The sequence below is a fragment of the Scyliorhinus torazame genome, chromosome 22 (assembly GCF_047496885.1).
Source record: "Scyliorhinus torazame isolate Kashiwa2021f chromosome 22, sScyTor2.1, whole genome shotgun sequence".
In the NCBI taxonomy this organism is placed as follows: Eukaryota; Metazoa; Chordata; class Chondrichthyes; order Carcharhiniformes; family Scyliorhinidae; genus Scyliorhinus; species Scyliorhinus torazame.
The window spans coordinates 9,794,518-9,799,973 of record NC_092728.1 but is presented as its reverse complement, the minus strand read 5'-3'; positions in this window follow the sequence as shown (position 1 = coordinate 9,799,973).

Sequence of the window (5,456 nt, the reverse complement as noted above, 5' to 3'; positions counted from 1 at the left end):
TGGAGGTGGTTACAGAGATAGGGAGGGTTGTAGGGGCTGGAGGAGGGTACGGAGATATGGAGGGGTGTAGAGCCTGGAGAAGGTTTCAGAGATAGGGAGGGGTGTAGAGGCTGGAGAAGGTTTCAGAGATAGGGAGGGGTGTAGAGGCTGGAGAAGGTTTCAGAGATAGGGAGGGGTGTAGGGGCTGGAGGAGGTTACAGAGATAGGGAGGAATGTAGGTGCTGGAGGAGGTTACAGAGATAGGGAGGGTTGTAGCGGCCGGAGGAGGTTACAGAGATAGGGAGGGTTGTAGGGACTGGAGGTTACAGAGATAGGGAGGGTATAGGGGCCGGAGGAGGTTACAGAGATAGGGAGGGGTGTAGGGGCCGGAGGAGGTTACAGAGATAGGGAGGGTTGTAGGGACTGGAGGTTACAGAGATAGGGAGGGGTGTAGAGGCTGGAGGAGGTTACAGAGATAGGGAGGGGTGTACAGGCTGGAGAAGGTTTCAGAGATAGGGAGGGGTGTACAGGCTGGAGAAGGTTTCAGAGATAGGGAGGGTTGTAGGGGCTGGAGGAGGTTTCAGAGATAGGGAGGGGTGTAGGGGCTGGAGGAGGTTACAGAGATAGGGAGGGTTGTCGGGGCTGGAGGAGGTTTCAGAGATAGGGAGGGGTGTAGAGGCTGGAGGAGGTTTCAGGGATAGGGAGGGGTGTAGAGGCTGGAGGAGGTTACAGAGATAGGGAGGGTTGTGGGGGCTGGAGGAGGTTACAGAGATAGGGAGGGTTGTAGAGGCTGGAGGTTTCAGAGATAGGGAGGGGTGTAGAGGCTGGAGGAGGTTTCAGAGATAGGGAGGGGTGTAGAGGCTGGAGAAGGTTTCAGAGATAGGGAGGGGTGTAGAGGCTGGAGGAGGTTACAGAGATAGGGAGGGTTGTGGGGGCTGGAGGAGGTTACAGAGATAGGGAGGGTTGTAGAGGCTGGAGGAGGTTTCAGAGATAGGGAGGGGTGTAGAGGCTGGAGGAGGTTTCAGAGATAGGGAGGGGTGTAGAGGCTGGAGGAGGTTTCAGAGATAGGGAGGGGTGTAGAGGCTGTAGGAGGTTTCAGAGATAGGGAGGGGTGTAGAGGCTGGAGGAGGTTTAAGAGATAGGGAGGGGTGTAGAGGCTGGAGGAGGTTTCAGAGATAGGGAGGGGTGTAGAGGCTGGAGAAGGTTTCAGAGATAGGGAGGGGTGTAGAGGCTGGAGAAGGTTTCAGAGATAGGGAGGGGTGTAGAGGCTGGAGAAGGTTTCAGAGATCGGGAGGGGTGTAGAGGCTGGAGGAGGTTACAGAGATAGGGAGGGTTGTTGGGGCTGGAGGAGGTTACAGAGATAGGGAGGGTTGTGGGGGCTGGAGGAGGTTACAGAGATAGGGAGGGTTGTAGAGGCTGGAGGAGGTTTCAGAGATAGGGAGGGGTGTAGAGGCTGGAGGAGGTTTCAGAGATAGGGAGGGGTGTAGAGGCTGGAGAAGGTTTCAGTGATAGGGAGTGGTGTAGAGGCTGGAGGAGGTTTCAGAGATAGGGAGGGGTGTAGAGGCTGGAGGAGGTTTCAGAGATAGGGAGGGGTGTAGAGGCTGGAGGAGGTTTAAGAGATAGGGAGGGGTGTAGAGGCTGGAGGAGGTTTCAGAGATAGGGAGGGGTGTAGAGGCTGGAGAAGGTTTCAGAGATAGGGAGGGGTGTAGAGGCTGGAGAAGGTTTCAGAGATAGGGAGGGGTGTAGAGGCTGGAGGAGGTTACAGAGATAGGGAGGGTTGTGGGGGCTGGAGGAGGTTACAGAGATAGGGAGGGGTGTAGAGGCTGGAGGAGGTTTCAGAGATAGGGAGGGGTGTAGAGGCTGGAGGAGGTTTCAGAGATAGGGAGGGGTGTAGAGGCTGGAGGAGGTTTCAGAGATAGGGAGGGGTGTAGAGGCTGGAGGAGGTTACAGAGATAGGGAGGGGTGTAGAGGCTGGAGGAGGTTTCAGAGATAGGGAGGGGTGTAGAGGCTGGAGGAGGTTTCAGAGATAGGGAGGGGTGTAGAGGCTGGAGGAGGTTTCAGAGATAGGGAGTGGTGTAGAGGCTGGAGGAGGTTTCAGAGATAGGGAGGGGTGTAGAGGCTGGAGGAGGTTTCAGAGATAGGGAGGGGTGTAGAGGCTGGAGGAGGTTTCAGAGATAGGGAGGGGTGTAGAGGCTGGAGAAGGTTTCAGAGATAGGGAGGGGTGTAGAGGCTGGAGAAGGTTTCAGAGATAGGGAGGGGTGTAGAGGCTGGAGGAGGTTACAGAGATAGGGAGGGTTGTGGGGGCTGGAGGAGGTTACAGAGATAGGGAGGGTTGTAGAGGCTGGAGGAGGTTTCAGAGATAGGGAGGGGTGTAGAAGCTGGAGGAGGTTTCAGAGATAGGGAGGGGTGTAGAGGCTGGAGAAGGTTTCAGTGATAGGGAGTGGTGTAGAGGCTGGAGGAGGTTTCAGAGATAGGGAGGGGTGTAGAGGCTGGAGGAGGTTTCAGAGATAGGGAGGGGTGTAGAGGCTGGAGGAGGTTTCAGTGATAGGGAGTGGTGTAGAGGCTGGAGGAGGTTTCAGAGATAGGGAGGGGTGTAGAGGCTGGAGGAGGTTTCAGAGATAGGGAGGGGTGTAGAGGCTGGAGGAGGTTACAGATAGGGAGGGGTGTAGAGGCTGGAGAAGGTTTCAGAGATAGGGAGGGGTGTAGAGGCTGGAGAAGGTTTCAGAGATAGGGAGGGGTGTAGAGGCTGGAGGAGGTTTCAGTGATAGGGAGTGGTGTAGAGGCTGGAGGAGGTTTCAGAGATAGGGAGGGGTGTAGAGGCTGGAGGAGGTTTTAGTGATAGGGAGTGGTGTAGAGGCTGGAGGAGGTTTCAGAGATAGGGAGGGGTGTAGAGGCTGGAGGAGGTTTCAGAGATAGGGAGGGGTGTAGAGGCTGGAGGAGGTTACAGAGATAGGGAGGGGTGTAGAGGCTGGAGGAGGTTACAGAGATAGGGAGGGTTGTGGGGGCTGGAGGAGGTTACAGAGATAGGGAGGGGTGTAGAGGCTGGAGGAGGTTTCAGAGATAGGGAGGGGTGTAGAGGCTGGAGGAGGTTTCAGAGATAGGGAGGGGTGTAGAGGCTGGAGGAGGTTTCAGAGATAGGGAGGGGTGTAGAGGCTGGAGGAGGTTACAGAGATAGGGAGGGGTGTAGAGGCTGGAGGAGGTTTCAGAGATAGGGAGGGGTGTAGAGGCTGGAGGAGGTTTCAGAGATAGGGAGGGGTGTAGAGGCTGGAGGAGGTTTCAGAGATAGGGAGTGGTGTAGAGGCTGGAGGAGGTTTCAGAGATAGGGAGGGGTGTAGAGGCTGGAGGAGGTTTCAGAGATAGGGAGGGGTGTAGAGGCTGGAGGAGGTTTCAGAGATAGGGAGGGGTGTAGAGGCTGGAGAAGGTTTCAGAGATAGGGAGGGGTGTAGAGGCTGGAGAAGGTTTCAGAGATAGGGAGGGGTGTAGAGGCTGGAGGAGGTTACAGAGATAGGGAGGGTTGTGGGGGCTGGAGGAGGTTACAGAGATAGGGAGGGTTGTAGAGGCTGGAGGAGGTTTCAGAGATAGGGAGGGGTGTAGAAGCTGGAGGAGGTTTCAGAGATAGGGAGGGGTGTAGAGGCTGGAGAAGGTTTCAGTGATAGGGAGTGGTGTAGAGGCTGGAGGAGGTTTCAGAGATAGGGAGGGGTGTAGAGGCTGGAGGAGGTTTCAGAGATAGGGAGGGGTGTAGAGGCTGGAGGAGGTTTCAGTGATAGGGAGTGGTGTAGAGGCTGGAGGAGGTTTCAGAGATAGGGAGGGGTGTAGAGGCTGGAGGAGGTTTCAGAGATAGGGAGGGGTGTAGAGGCTGGAGGAGGTTACAGATAGGGAGGGGTGTAGAGGCTGGAGAAGGTTTCAGAGATAGGGAGGGGTGTAGAGGCTGGAGAAGGTTTCAGAGATAGGGAGGGGTGTAGAGGCTGGAGGAGGTTTCAGTGATAGGGAGTGGTGTAGAGGCTGGAGGAGGTTTCAGAGATAGGGAGGGGTGTAGAGGCTGGAGGAGGTTTTAGTGATAGGGAGTGGTGTAGAGGCTGGAGGAGGTTTCAGAGATAGGGAGGGGTGTAGAGGCTGGAGGAGGTTTCAGAGATAGGGAGGGGTGTAGAGGCTGGAGGAGGTTACAGATAGGGAGGGGTGTAGAGGCTGGAGGAGGTTTCAGAGATAGGGAGGGGTGTAGAGGCTGGAGAAGTTTACAGAGATAGGGAGGGGTGTAGGGACTGGAGGAGGTTACAGAGATAGGGAGGGTTGTAGGGGCTGGAGGAGGTTACAGAGATAGGGAGGGTGTAGGGGCTGGAGGAGGTTACAGAGATAGGGAGGGGTGTAGGGGCTGGAGGAGGTTACAAAGATAGGGAGGGGTGTAGGGGCTGGAGGAGGTTACAGAGATAGGGAGGGGTGTAGGGGCTGGAGGAGGTTACAGAGATAGGGAGGGGTGTAGAGGCTGGAGAAGGTTTCAGAGATAGGGAGGGGTGTAGAGGCTGGAGAAGGTTTCAGAGATAGGGAGGGGTGTAGAGGCTGGAGAAGGTTTCAGAGATAGGGAGGGGTGTAGAGGCTGGAGGAGGTTACAGAGATAGGGAGGGTTGTAGGGGCTGGAGAAGGTTTCAGAGATAGGGAGGGGTGTCGAGGCTGGAGAAGGTTTCAGAGATAGGGAGGGTTGTAGGGGCTGGAGAAGGTTTCAGAGATAGGGAGGGGTGTAGAGGCTGGAGGAGGTTACAGAGATAGGGAGGGTTGTAGGGGCTGGAGAAGGTTTCAGAGATAGGGAGGGGTGTAGGGACTGGAGGAGGTTACAGAGATAGGGAGGGGTGTAGAGGCTGGAGGAGGTTACAGAGATAGGGAGGGTTGTAGGGGCTGGAGAAGGTTTCAGAGATAGGGAGGGGTGTAGGGACTGGAGGAGGTTACAGAGATAGGGAGGGGTGTAGAGGCTGGAGGAGGTTACAGAGATAGGGAGGGTTGTAGGGGCTGGAGAAGGTTTCAGAGATAGGGAGGGGTGTAGAGGCTGGAGGAGGTTACAGAGATAGGGAGGGTTGTAGGGGCTGGAGAAGGTTTCAGAGATAGGGAGGGGTGTAGGGACTGGAGGAGGTTACAGAGATAGGGAGGGGTGTAGAGGCTGGAGGAGGTTACAGAGATAGGGAGGGTTGTAGGGGCTGGAGAAGGTTTCAGAGATAGGGAGGGGTGTAGGGACTGGAGGAGTTTACAGAGATAGGGAGGGGTGTAGAGGCTGGAGGAGGTTACAGAGATAGGGAGGGGTGTAGGGGTTGGAGAAGGTTACAGAGATAGGGAGGGTTATAGGGGCTGGAGAAGGTTTCAGAGATAGGGAGGGGTGTAGGGGCTGGAGGAGGTTACAGAGATAGGGAGGGTTGTAGGGGCTGGAGAAGGTTTCAGAGATAGGGAGGGGTGTAGGGGCTGGAGGAGGTTACAGAGATAGGGAGTGTTGTAGG